The following is a 14,744-nucleotide window of genomic DNA, read 5'->3' as shown; positions in this document are numbered from 1 at the left end:
TACACAATATATCGACAAGTAAATAAGGGTCGAGGACACATTGAATTTGGAACTGGGGAATGAACCCGGCCAGTTTTTAGATTTGAAGGTGGGTGAGCACTTTGCTGACAGTTCCCACAATTCGGTTATGTTTACTTTAGCGCTGGAAACGGACGTGCATATACCGCAGGGCAGGAGTTATAGCTGGGACAAAAGCTATTATGATGTGATTTGGCAAGATTTAGGATGCATAGCATGTGGGAGGAAACTGTAGGCATGGCACAATTGAAATGCGAAGCCTATTCGAGGAACAGCCACTGCGTGTCTTTGATAAGTATATGACTGTAAGGCAGGGATGAGGCTGTCGAATGAAGGGACCATGGTTTACTCAAGAAGTTGAATCTCTTGTCAAGAGGAAGAAGAAGGTTTATGTTAGGATGAGATATGATGCCTCAGTTACGGTGCTTGAGAAGTACAGGTTAACTAGGAAAGACCGAGATCGAGTGCTGAGGAGATCCCAGGAGTGGACACGAGAATCCATTGGCGGATAGTATCAAGGAAAACTCGGAAGGTTTATCAGGAATAAAAGAATGGCTCTAGTAAGATTAGGGGAGAAAGTGAGGTCTGCAGGTGCTAGAGATCAGAGCTGAAAATGTGTTGCTGGAACAGGTCAGCATCTAGGGAACAGGAGAATCTTCAGAAGGACTTATGCCCGAAACGTCGATTCTCTTGTTCCCTGGTTGCTGCCTGACCTGCTGCGTTGTTCCAGCAACACATTTTCAGCTCTAGTAAGATTAGGTCCAATCAAGGATAGTAGTAGGAAGTGTGTGTGGAGTCAGAGGAGATAGTTTAAGCACGAAGTGAATATTTTTATCAGCATACGTGATGGAAAACGACAATGTTATCGAGGAGAATATTGAGATACGGGCTACCAGACTAGATTGGAGTAGGGTTCACAACGAGGTGGTGTTAGCAATTCTCGAACGTGTGAAAGTAGATAAGACCCCTGGCACAGATGGGATTTATCCGAGGATTCTCTCGGAAGCCAAGGAGGAGATTGCAGAGCCTTTGGTTTTGAACATAGAACATAGAAGAATACAACGCAGTACAGGCCCTTTGGCCCTCGATGTTGCGCCGATCCAAGCCCACCTAACCTATACTAACCCACTATCCTCCATATACCTATCCAATGCCCGCTTAAATGCCCATAAAGAGGGAGAGTCCACCACTGCTACTGGCAGGGCATTCCATGAACTTACGACTCGCTGAGTGAAGAACCTACCCCTAACTTCAGTCCTATATCTACCCCCCCTTAATTTGGTCTTTATTTTGTTATTGTTTACAGGAATAGTGCCAGAAAGCTGGAGGATGGAAAATGTTGCTCCCTTGTTCAAGAAGGGGAGTTGAGACAACTCTAGCAATTATAGGCCAATGAGCCTTACTTTGGTTGTGCGTAAAATGTTGGACAGGGTTGTAAGAGATAGGATTTATAACGATTGAGAAAAGAATATGTTAATCATGGATAGTCAACACGCTTTTGTGAAGGGTAAATCGTGCCTCACAAAACTTACTGAATTGTTTGAGAAGGTGATGAAACAGGTGGGTGAGGGTAAAGCGGTTGATGTGATGAACATGAATTTCAGTAAGGCGTTTTATAAAGTTCCCTACGGTAGGCTATTGCACAAAATATGGAGGCATGGGATTGAGGGTGATTTAGCGGTTCAGGTCAGAACTTGGCGAGCTGAAAGAAGACTAAGAGTTGTGGCTGAATGGAAGTGTTCATCCTGGAGTTCATTAACTCGTGTTGGACCACAAGGATCTCATTTGGGGCCACTGGTGTGTGTCATTTTTACGAGTAATTGGGATGAGGTGTAGAAGGATGGTTCAGTGAATGTGCGAATGACATGAAGGTCGGGAGAGTTGTGGATAGTGCCAAAGGATGTTGTTGGTTCCAGGAGGACATAGATAAGCTGCAGAGCTCGGCTGACAGGTGGCAAATGGAGTTTAATGTTGAAAACTGTGAGGTGATTCACTTTGGAAGGAGTAACAGGAATGCAGAAGACTGAGCTAGTGTTAAGTGTCTTGGTAGTGTAGATAGACAGAGAGATGTCGGTGTCCATGCACAGAAAGTTGCCATCCAGGTTGATAAAGGTATTAAGACGCCCTACGTTGTTTTAGCTTTTATTAATAGAGGAATTGTGTTTCGGAGCCATGAGGTCATGCTGCATCTGCGCAAATCTCTGGTGCGGCTGGTGTTGGAGTATTGCACATAGTTCCAATTGCTACATTATAGGAAGGATGTGGATGCTTTGGAAAGGGTTCACAAGATATTTACTGGGATGTTTACTGGTATGGAGAGGAGGTCATATGAAGGAAAGCTGAGGGACTTGAAGCTGTTGTCATTAGAGAGAAGAAGGTTGAGTGGAGTCTTAAGTGAAACATATGAGATGATCAGAGGTTTAGATAGGGTGGATGATGAGAGCGTTTTTCCTCGGATGGTGATGGCTCGCACGATGGGACATAGCTTTAAATTCGGTCGTGATAGAAATAAGACAGATGTCAGAGGTAGTTCATTTACTCAGAGAGTAGTAGGGTTGTGGAATGCCCTGCCTGCAACAGTGCTCGACACGCCAGTTTTCAGGACATTTAAATGGTCATTGGACAGACATATGGATTAAAATGGAATAGTGTCGGGTAGATTGTTCTTCAGATTATTTTGACAGGTTCACGCAACATCGAGGACCGAAGGGTTGAATATTCGATTCTCTATTTTCTATGTATGGAACTAACTGCCAGAGGAAATGTTAGAAACAAGTACAATTAAAACATGGGGGAGACACTTGAGCAGGTACATGGAGTGGAGAAGGTTTGAAGAGATATGGGCCAAACGCAGGCAAATGCGTTTAGGAAACCTGGTTCGCATTGACGAGATGGATTGCAGAGTCTGTTTCTGTGCTACACGTCTCCAGTTACTGGAAGAGAACGATACCGAGATAAGGCATGCTATGGAGACAATCACATGTTACAGAGATAGGGATGATCGTCTGGGTTGGAGTACGTTTCAAATATGTGGAGAAATAAGCGAGACGAGAAAGTTACAACGTTGGTAAGTGTTATAGGAGTTAGAATGATTGAAGACACTGGTCGACAAAATGTGCCACAGATACTGTTTCAGAGAGGGAACACAGAAGACAAGGATCCCAGGAAGCATTGCCACCGTCTCTTGGTAGAGCTGCTTTCACCTGTGTTGTACTGATGCCCACTCGACAGTACAGGACTGGATTGATGACTGTGTTCTCCTTTTGCTGTCTTACTACAACATACATTAAATTAGGGATGATGATTAAGCTTGGAGTGTGTCCGTACTGTGCTCCACCTCCAGAAATGTATCTACGCCACACTTTGTTAGCTGATGATTGGAGCCCTCCTATTGATCTCTGCTCTGTTCACAGTGAGTGATCTTACCTCACTGCAGGATTTATTGAAAGCTCCAGGCCTCCATTAACGTTTGTCCCCCTGGATAACAAACCATCTTCAATGACGCGATGGACGAGACACTCAGCAACTGTGAGATCTATAGAGACAGGAACTTCCTAAATACATACAGGAGTCAGGGAGATAGACAGAATGGGAAATTAGACTGGTGAAGTAAGGCTGACATATAGATAATGGCACTGAGTACCACAGAGACCCTGATAGACAGAGGTAAGTTTGGAAACAGATTTGTTAGGAGTTATCAGTTATCTGTAAGAATAATAGGATGGTTATGGTAGGGGATTTCCAACCATTGACTGGGACTGCCAAAGTGTTAAGGGTTTAAATGGAGAGGAAAGTATTAAGTATGTATTCGAAAACTTTCCGATTAACTATGTGGATGCACATATTACAGAAGGTTTAAAACTTGACCGGATGTTGGGAAATAAGGCAGGGCAAGCGACTTGGCTGTCAGTGGGGGAGCACTTTGGGGCCAGTAATCATAATATCATTAGTTTTAAAATAGTGGTGGAAAAGGGTAGACCAGATCTAAAAGTTGAAGTTCTAAACTAGAGGAAGGCTAATTATGATGATATTGCGCACACACTTTCAAAAGCTGATTGGGGCAGATATTCACAGGTGAAAGAATGGCTGGAAAATGGGAAGCCTTCAGAAATGAGATAACGAGAGTCCAGAGACAGCATATTCCTGTCAGGTTGGGAGGAAAGATTGGTAGGTGAAGGGAATGCTGGATGAGCAAAGAAATTGTGGATTTGGTCAACAAAGCGAAGGTAGCATATGTCAGGTACAGACAAGATAGATCGAATGAATCCTTGGAAGAGAACAAAGGCAATAGGAGTACACTTAAGAAGGAAATCAGGAGGGCAAAAAGGGGGCATGAGAGAGATTTGGCAAACAGAGTTAAGGAGAATCCAAATGCAAAACATGAAATGTATGCAGTATGAAGCAGAGCGGGCACAGTCTCGGACGAGAAACAGAGTTCAGGTTTCAAATCAAATCAAAGATGTGTTCATTTTATTTTGCTGGATCTCTATCAATACTTTTCACACGACGTCCAGGGGAATGAATTCGCTGGCTCAACTCTCATGCATCAACATTGGAGTTATCATATAACCCTCTCACCCTGTTAGCAAAGTGCTCAGCAATATCATAGAGCCATTAGATATGGACAGCAAGGAAAGCACAGACTTCAGTCCAACTCGTCCATGTCCAACAGATCTCCTAAACCGATCCTGCCGCGATTGCAAGCACTTGACCCATGTCTCTCTAAACCCTTGCTATTCAAATACACGTCCAGATTCCTTAAAAGTACTGGAATTGTACCAGCCGCCTAACAACTCATCTGGCAACATATTCCAGCCACTCACCACCCTCGGCGTGAAGCCGTTGCCCCTCACTGCCTTTCGAATTTTCACCCTCACACACCAGATCTATACCCTTTATTTCTGCACTGCCCCACCTGAGCGGAAGGAACTTGTGTATTTACCCTATTCATGCCCCTCATGATTGAAAAACCTCTATAAGATCAGCTCCCAGCCTCTGACGCACCCGGGAAGATAGTGACAGGCTATTCAGCCTATAAATGTTTCCATCTTTTCCATTTTCAAATGTAGGATGTAGCAAGTGGGACACATAAATAGCAAGCGGGAAACATAAATAGAAAGTGGGAAACATAAATAGCAAGTGGGACACATAAATAGCAAGTGGGACACATAAATAGCAAGTGGGACACATAAATAGCAAGCAGGACACATAAATAGCAAGTGGAAAACATAAATAGCAAGTGGGACACATAAATAGCAAGTGGGACACATAAATAGCAAGCGGGACACATAAATAGCAAGTGGGACACCTAAATAGCAAGTGGGACACATAAATAGCAAGCAGGACACATACATAGCAAGTGGGACACATAAATAGCAAGTGGGACACATAAATAGCAAGCGGGACACATAAATAGCAAGTGGGACACATAAATAGCAAGTGGGACACATAAATAGCAAGCGGGACACATAAATAGCAAGTGGGACACCTAAATAGCAAGTGGGACACATAAATAGCAAGTGGGACACATAATAGCAAGTGGGAAACATAAATAGCAAGTGGGACACATACATTGCAAGTGGAAAACATAAATAGCAAGTGGGAAACATAAATAGCAAGTGGGACACATAAATAGCAAGTGGGACACATAAATAGCAAGCAGGACACATAAATAGCAAGTGGGACACATAAATAGCAAGCAGGACACATAAATAGCAAGTGGAAAACATAAATAGCAAGTGGGACACATAAATAGCAAGTGGGACACATAAATAGCAAGCGGGACACATAAATAGCAAGTGGGACACCTAAATAGCAAGTGGGACACATAAATAGCAAGCAGGACACATAAATAGCAAGTGGAAAACATAAATAGCAAGTGGGACACATAAATAGCAAGTGGGACACATAAATAGCAAGTGGGACACATAAATAGCAAGCGGGACACATAAATAGCAAGTGGGACACCTAAATAGCAAGTGGGACACATAAATAGCAAGTGGAAAACATAAATAGCAAGTGGGACACATAAATAGCAAGTGGGACACATAAATAGCAAGGGGGACACATAAATAGCAAGTGGAAAACATAAATAGCAAGTGGGACACATAAATAGCAAGTGGGACACATAAATAGCAAGCGGGACACATAAATAGCAAGTGGGAAATATAAATAGCAAGTGGGACACATAAATAGCAAGTGGGACACATAATAGCAAGTGGGAAACATAAATAGCAAGTGGGACACATACATTGCAAGTGGAAAACATAAATAGCAAGTGGGAAGCATAAATAGCAAGTGGGACACATAAATAGCAAGTGGGACACATAAATAGCAAGCAGGACACATAAATAGCAAGTGGGACACATAAATAGCAAGCAGGACACATAAATAGCAAGTGGAAAACATAAATAGCAAGTGGGACACATAAATAGCAAGTGGGACACATAAATAGCAAGCGGGACACATAAATAGCAAGTGGGACACCTAAATAGCAAGTGGGACACATAAATAGCAAGCGGGACACATAAATAGCAAGTGGGAAATATAAATAGCAAGTGGGACACATAAATAGCAAGTGGAAAACATAAATAGCAAGTGGGACACATAAATAGCAAGTGGGACACATAAATAGCAAGTGGGACACATAAATAGCAAGCAGGACACATAAATAGCAGGTGGGACACCTAAATAGCAAGTGGGACACATAAATAGCAAGCAGGACACATAAATAGCAAGTGGGACACATAAATAGCAAGTGGGACACATAAATAGCAAGTGGGACACATAAATAGCAAGTGGGAAACATAAATAGCAAGCGGGACACATAAATAGCAAGTGGGACACATAAATTGCAAGCAGGACACATAGATAGCAAGTGGGACACATAAATAGCAAGCGGGACACATAAAAAGCAAGTGGGACACCTAAATAGCAAGTGGGACACATAAATAGCAAGTGGGACACATAATAGCAAGTGGGAAACATAAATAGCAAGTGGGACACATACATTGCAAGTGGAAAACATAAATAGCAAGTGGGAAACATAAATAGCAAGCGGGACACATAAATAGCAAGTGGGACACATAAATAGCAAGTGGGACACATAAATAGCAAGTGGGACACATAAATAGCAAGCGGGACACATAAATAGCAAGCAGGACACATACATAGCAAGTGGGACACATAAATAGCAAGTGGAAAACATAAATAACATGTGGGAAACATAAATAGCAAGTGGGACACATAAATAGCAAGCGGGACACATAAATAGCAAGTGGGACACATAAATAGCAAGTGGAAAACATAAATAGCAAGTGGGACACATAAATAGCAAGCGGGAAACATAAATAGCAAGTGGGACACATAAATAGCAAGTGGAAAACATAAATAGCAAGTGGGAAACATAAATAGCAAGTGGGACACATAAATCGCAAGCGGGGACATAAATATCAAAACGGGACACATAAATAGCAAGTGGGACACCTAAATAGCAAAACGCGATCCATAAATAGCAAGTGAGATACATAAATAGCAAGTGGGACACATAAATATCAAGCAGGACACATAAATAGCAAGTGGGACACATAAATAGCAAGTGGGACACTTAAATAGTAAGCCGGAAACATAAATAGCAAGTGGGACACATAAATAGCAAGTGGAAAACATAAATAGCAAGTGGGAAACATAAATAGCAAGTGGGACACATAAATAGCAAGTGGGACACATAAACAGCAAGTGGGACACATAAATAGCAAGTGGGACACATAAATAGCAAGCGGGACACATAAATAGCAAGTGGAACACATAAATAGCAAGCGGGACACGTAAATAGCAAGCAGGAAACATAGATAGCAAGTGGGAAACATAAATAGCAAGTGGGAAACATAAATAGCAAGTGGGACACATAAATAGCAAGTGGGAAACATAAATAGCAAGTGGGAAACATAAATAGCAAGTGGGGCACATAAATAGCAAGTGGGAAACATAAATAGCAAGTGGGAAACATAATAAGCAAGTGGGAAACATAAATATCAAGTTGGAAACAAAAATAGCAAGTGGAAAACATAAATAGCAAGTGGGAAACATAAATAGCAAGTGGGAAACATAAATAGCAAGTGGAAAACATAAATAGCAAGTGGGAAACATAAATAGCAAGTGGGAAATATAAATAGCAAGTGGGACACATAAATAGCAAGTGGGACACATAAATAGCAATTGGGACACATAAATAGCAAGCGGGAAACATAAATAGCAAGTGGGACACATAAATAGCAAGTGGAAAACATAAATAGCAAGTGGGAAACATTAATAGCAAGTGGGACACATAAATCGCAAGCGGGGACATAAATAGCAAAACGGGAGACATAAATAGCAAGTGGGACACCTAAATAGCAAAACGCGATACATAAATAGCAAGTGAGATACATAAATAGCAAGTGGGACACATAAATAGCAAGCAGGACACAATGAATAGCAAGTGGGACACATAAATAGCAAGTGGGACACTTAAATAGTAAGCGGGAAATATAAATAGCAAGTGGGACACATAAATAGCAAGTGGAAAACATAAATAGCAAGTGGGAAACATAAATAGCAAGTGGGACACATAAATAGCAAGCGGGACACATAAATAGCAAGTGGGACACCTAAATAGCAAGTGGGACACATAAATAGCAAGTGGGACACATAATAGCAAGTGGGAAACATAAATAGCAAGTGGGACACATACATTGCAAGTGGAAAACATAAATAGCAAGTGGGAAACATAAATAGCAAGTGGGACACATAAATAGCAAGTGGGACACATAAATAGCAAGCAGGACACATAAATAGCAAGTGGGACACATAAATAGCAAGCAGGACACATAAATAGCAAGTGGAAAACATAAATAGCAAGTGGGACACATAAATAGCAAGTGGGACACATAAATAGCAAGCGGGACACATAAATAGCAAGTGGGACACCTAAATAGCAAGTGGGACACATAAATAGCAAGCAGGACACATAAATAGCAAGTGGAAAACATAAATAGCAAGTGGGACACATAAATAGCAAGTGGGACACATAAATAGCAAGTGGGACACATAAATAGCAAGTGGGACACATAAATAGCAAGCGGGACACATAAATAGCAAGTGGGACACCTAAATAGCAAGTGGGACACATAAATAGCAAGTGGAAAACATAAATAGCAAGTGGGACACATAAATAGCAAGTGGGACACATAAATAGCAAGGGGGACACATAAATAGCAAGTGGAAAACATAAATAGCAAGTGGGACACATAAATAGCAAGTGGGACACATAAATAGCAAGCGGGACACATAAATAGCAAGTGGGACACCTAAATAGCAAGTGGGACACATAAATAGCAAGTGGGACACATAATAGCAAGTGGGAAACATAAATAGCAAGTGGGACACATACATTGCAAGTGGAAAACATAAATAGCAAGTGGGAAACATAAATAGCAAGTGGGACACATAAATAGCAAGTGGGACACATAAATAGCAAGCAGGACACATAAATAGCAAGTGGGACACATAAATAGCAAGCAGGACACATAAATAGCAAGTGGAAAACATAAATAGCAAGTGGGACACATAAATAGCAAGTGGGACACATAAATAGCAAGCGGGACACATAAATAGCAAGTGGGACACCTAAATAGCAAGTGGGACACATAAATAGCAAGCGGGACACATAAATAGCAAGTGGGAAATATAAATAGCAAGTGGGACACATAAATAGCAAGTGGAAAACATAAATAGCAAGTGGGACACATAAATAGCAAGTGGGACACATAAATAGCAAGTGGGACACATAAATAGCAAGCAGGACACATAAATAGCAGGTGGGACACCTAAATAGCAAGTGGGACACATAAATAGCAAGCAGGACACATAAATAGCAAGTGGGACACCTAAATAGCAAGTGGGACACATAAATAGCAAGTGGGACACATAATAGCAAGTGGGAAACATAAATAGCAAGTGGGACACATACATTGCAAGTGGAAAACATAAATAGCAAGTGGGAAACATAAACCGCAAGTGGGACACATAAATAGCAAGCGGGACACATAAATAGCATTGGGCCAGTGGCTCCTTGGATGCTGCCTGACCTGCTGTGCTTTTCCAGCAACACATTTTCAACATCGATGTAATCACTCAGCTACGACTATCGTACCACGTCACGTGGTTGCCTTTCCGGGTCGCTCTGTCTGTGGAGCTGAGGGATAGTGAAAAATTATTGCATGTGTTTGAATTCAATGACCTAAGCTTCCAAAAGGTGTAAATATCGATGCATTGTGTGTGTGAGTGTATCATCCTGATAGATGGAATATACATTCAGATAAAAACCAAATCATAAGTAGCAGGAAAAATTCAGCAGGTCTGGCAGCATCTGCACAGATTGAACCAGAGACATGGGTTCGGAATTTCGCCAGAACTTTCCGAGAATTCCGTTTTCTCCCACAGTTTCTCCCACACCTGCTGAGTTTCCTCAGCATTTCCTGTTATTGTTTCAGATTCCCAACATCCACAGTCATTTGCGTTAGCCATAAAAACAACACACAAACACATATTTTTCTGGCCCCATTAAAAACCCGGCGCTGTGGAGGAAAGTGAGAGCAGTGACAGCTTCGACCGTGAGGGATCTGCGCAGCAAACGTACGAATCCAATCCCTGCACCTACGCGCAAATGAAAATGAGTGCACAAGCCAGAGAATGCCAAACGAGCCAGGTAGGACTCGAACCTACAATCTTCTGATCCGAAGTCAGACGCGTTATCCATTACGCCACTGGCCCAATGCGCTTGGTCGCCCTCAAGAGCTTTTGAACAATCAGCAGAGATTATCACATTCATGCTTCACTTTGATGGCTCCCCTTTGGGAAGCAGTGCCTTTCACTGACAAAGGAAAGATATTTGCCCTCACGTGTCTGCTTCAGGGTCTCTTGCTCCTGTGCTGGAAGTTTCCACTGTTTTATTCACAGTCAGTATGCGGGTTTCGGTTCCACCCCAGTGAAATGTACTTTCATACATTGAATCATGGTCTATTCCAGTCGAGGCATTGACCAAATTCAGCGAGAAAGCTCTGGCCAGGGATCTGGAAAAACACGAGATATAACAAAGTTGGCAAAGCAAGTGTGAATCCGAGCTGTTCAGTGAGTGTATTGGAGATTGACACCACTTCTGACCTGAAAGAAGTGTTTCCCCGCCGGGATTGGAATCCCAAACAAAGAGATGCGAAACAAACTCCCTCTTGCGCTGCCTTCAGCCATAGGCAGCAGGATTCGAAAACGCAAAGAGAAACCGGAGCTCCCGGTCAGCGGTGCAATCACTCAGCTATACCTATAGAACCATATAACGCCTCTGCTTTTCTGAGTTTCTCTGTCTGTGGAGCTGAGGGAAGTGCATCGTTCTGCATTTGTTTGAATTCAATTACCTAAGCTTTTGAAAGATTTAAATATCGGTACAAGGTGTGTCTGGGTGTATCATTCTGGTCAATGGAATAGACATTCAGCTAAAAGCAAAAGCAGAAACTGCAGGAAAAAGATCATCCGGTCTGGCAGCATCTGTGGAGAGAGAATCAGAGACACCGTTTCAGAATTTCTACAGAACTTTATGAGAATTCCGTTTCCTCCCTCAGGTCCTGCCGCACCTGCTGAGTTTCCCTCAGCAATTCCAACAGCAGAACTTGTCATAACAATTCTCTTTATTTCAATCCGGACAACCGAGAGGCACAGATGTGCTTGCAAGGAATTATACGATCCTGGAAGGTGAAGAGGGAGGAGTGAAAGACATGTTGGGTTTAATTGAGATGTGGACCAGAGTACCCCAGTTGCTATGCTGAGGTTTGGAGGTGACATGACAAATTCTCTCAAATGCAGAGTCCCTAAATCATCAAACAAATGTGTCTGAACATGAGTACGGAATGGCTGCATATGACTTGTGAATTTACTTTTTGCATGGTGAGATTTCTACAGTAAGGCAAAGGATCCGCTTCAAGAATGATTAAGAATAATATGGTCTTGCTCTTGAGGGAGTGCAGTGAAGGTTTACCAGGCTGTTTCCGGGGATGGTGGGGCTGGCGTATGAGGAGAGATTAACTGCGTTAGGAATGTTACCTCCGGTGTTCAGACGGATGAGGAGGGAGTCTTATAGAGACTTATAAAATATAAACAGGACTAGACAGGATACATAACACATTCCTCAGAAAAGGAGACCAAAACTGCACACAATATTCTAGGTGTGGCCTCACCAAAGCGACAATGCATCCCTGCTCCTGGACTCAACCTCTCACAATGAAGGCTAATATACCATCTCTTCGTCAAGCAGTAAAGCTACATTGCATGAAAGCACATTACCTGAAATGCACTTGAGCATCTTCCAACGACCAGAGCATGCTGGTGACCTCTGACAACCAAAGTGGTTTCAAGGCAATATGATGTGCTTACATGGCAATAGACGCATAAATGTATATGCAGTTACATAATTAAACACACGCGCTGCTGTAGAAAATCACTGCAGGCAGACCTAGAGCATTAATCAGTTTATTGCACGATGCACCATGGGGACACACTCCTTCCGAAGAGAGGCTCAGTAGAACTCCGAACTACTGCAGGAAATTACAGGATTATAGAGAAAACAAAGACAATGTCTCCAATTTTGAATATTCGAGTGATAGCAGCTGCTCTCCAGTCTGCAGGAATGTTTACATTCCTGACAGTGAATGCATTCTCTACTGCTGGAACCACTTTGTGAAGTACGCTTGGATGTCGATTATCAGGCTCTGGGGGTTGATCCACCGTCCATCCCCGCAATTTTCAAAGCAACATTTCTTTACTAATATTGATCAGCCTCAGTTCTCCCACTCAGTAAAATTTGCATTCTCCAACATTTCTGGTATCTGATTTGTGTCCGAGAGGGTTAGAGTTGCACATCACAGAGACAGGGCTTTGGCCCAAACAGATCCATGCCAAACAAATTATCCTACCACGATAATCTTATTTCCCTGCACTTGACCCTTTATTCATCTGAACCATTCCTGCGCATGTATTTGTCCAAATACCTTTTAAATATGGTTAATGTTTCTCCCTCAACCACTTCCACTGGCAGCTCATTCCATATGCTTAACAGTCTTAGTGTATAAAAGTTGGCCCTCAGGTTCCCTTATATTATTACCATCCTAACCTTAGACTGATTCCTTCCAGTCCTGGCATACCCAACGCTGGGAAACTACTGAGTGCATGCCTCTCATGGTCGTTTACATTTCTATAAGATACCCCGTAAATCTCCTACCCTTTAAATGTAAATTTAAAGTTTCAGCAACCGAGTCTCCGCATCAACGATCTCACTCCCCATTTTGATTAAAAAGTTCTAGCGTGTCCTGGTTGCTCGTCCCCAAGGGATCTGCTCCAGTTAGATTAGCAATGATTAACTTCCCATTACACAGCATCCAGTGTAAGATGGCCTTCTTTCTAGTTGGTTTCCGCACGTATTGGTCAAGGAAACCATCCCACATACAATCCAGAAATTCCTCCTCTCCACCATTGTAACTACATTGATCAGTCCAGTCGATGTGCAGTTAACATCATGCATGATCACCAAAATACCCGCATCACATGCATCTCTAATTTCCTGTTTACTGCCATTCCCAACATCACTCCTGCAGTTTGGGGGTGTGCATGTGACAGAGCTGGTATCCTTAAAAGAGATGAACATACCTACACGACAAGGAATGGAGACATTTCGCTCAAATGTTGACCTTGATTTGATGCTAATTAGTCTTATCCGCTTTCAATGAGTTGTTTCATAATCCTACAGCTGCCAGTTTAAGGTGATGAGCTAGAATAAGCGTGCACTTGCTTTCTCAATAGATTGATATCAGACGCGTATTGTTGACGTTTTCACCATCAGTGTAATGTCAGTGCTTCTCCAGCAGATGGCAGTGAGGACTGATAGTCGCTTCTCCGATCAACATATTCAGGCCTGTTGTGACACACTGCTGGTCCAATTGAGACTTAATTGCCGGTTTTCTTAGTCACGTCACAACCATTGCACAAAGCGGTATTAGATGTTTTTGAAAGACATGACGTAAAGCAGGCATGCTTAAGTATTACTGACTCATAGGCTTTATCATTAGTCGGTATAGAATCCATGTAGGTGAAGGTCAGAAATACCATGGGAAAGACATCTCTGCTGGAATATATGTTAGAATCATGGAATCATGAAGAAAGCATGACAGAGATCAGAAGATAATGAAGCATGGAAAGAAAGGCAGTGTATTAATCATAGGCAAATTAATCTTCACATCAATTGACAGACAGACAGAAAGACTTTTACACTTCATAGTAAGGTCCTAGCGAGTGTTGCTGAACAAGGAGACTTGGAGTGCTGGTTCATTGCTCCTTGAAGATGGAGTCGCAGGTAGATAGGATAGTGAAGAAGGCGTTTGGTATGTTTTCCTTTATTGGTCAGAGTATTGAATGCAAGAGTTGGGAGGTCATGTTGCGGCTGTACAGGGCATTGGTTAGGCCACTGTTGGAATATTATGTGCAATTCTGGTCTCCTTTCCATCGGAATGATGCTGTGAAACTTGAAAGGGGTTAGAAAAGATTTACAAGTATGCTGCCAGGGTTGGAGGATTTGAGAGGTTGAATAGGCTGGGGCAGTTTCCCTTGGAGCATCGGAGGCTGAGGGGTGACCTTATCGAGGTTTC

At 42.4% G+C, this 14,744-nt stretch overlaps 1 non-coding gene across 1 annotated transcript; it reads right to left on the bottom strand.

Moving 5' to 3' along the window:
* Positions 1-10,757: 10,757 nt before the first annotated feature.
* On the bottom strand, positions 10,758-10,830 carry trnar-ucg (transfer RNA arginine (anticodon UCG)). The gene has a single exon. It is a non-coding gene; the product is annotated as a tRNA-Arg (tRNA).
* Positions 10,831-14,744: the final 3,914 nt, after the last annotated feature.

The sequence above is a fragment of the Chiloscyllium plagiosum genome, unplaced genomic scaffold (genome assembly GCF_037043375.1).
Source record: "Chiloscyllium plagiosum isolate Xiang-an unplaced genomic scaffold, Cpla_swu_hap1 HiC_scaffold_53Y, whole genome shotgun sequence".
NCBI classification, from domain to species: domain Eukaryota; kingdom Metazoa; phylum Chordata; class Chondrichthyes; order Orectolobiformes; family Hemiscylliidae; genus Chiloscyllium; species Chiloscyllium plagiosum.
The sequence above is the reverse complement of the archived record's forward strand: the minus strand, read 5'-3'. Positions and strand labels throughout refer to the sequence as shown.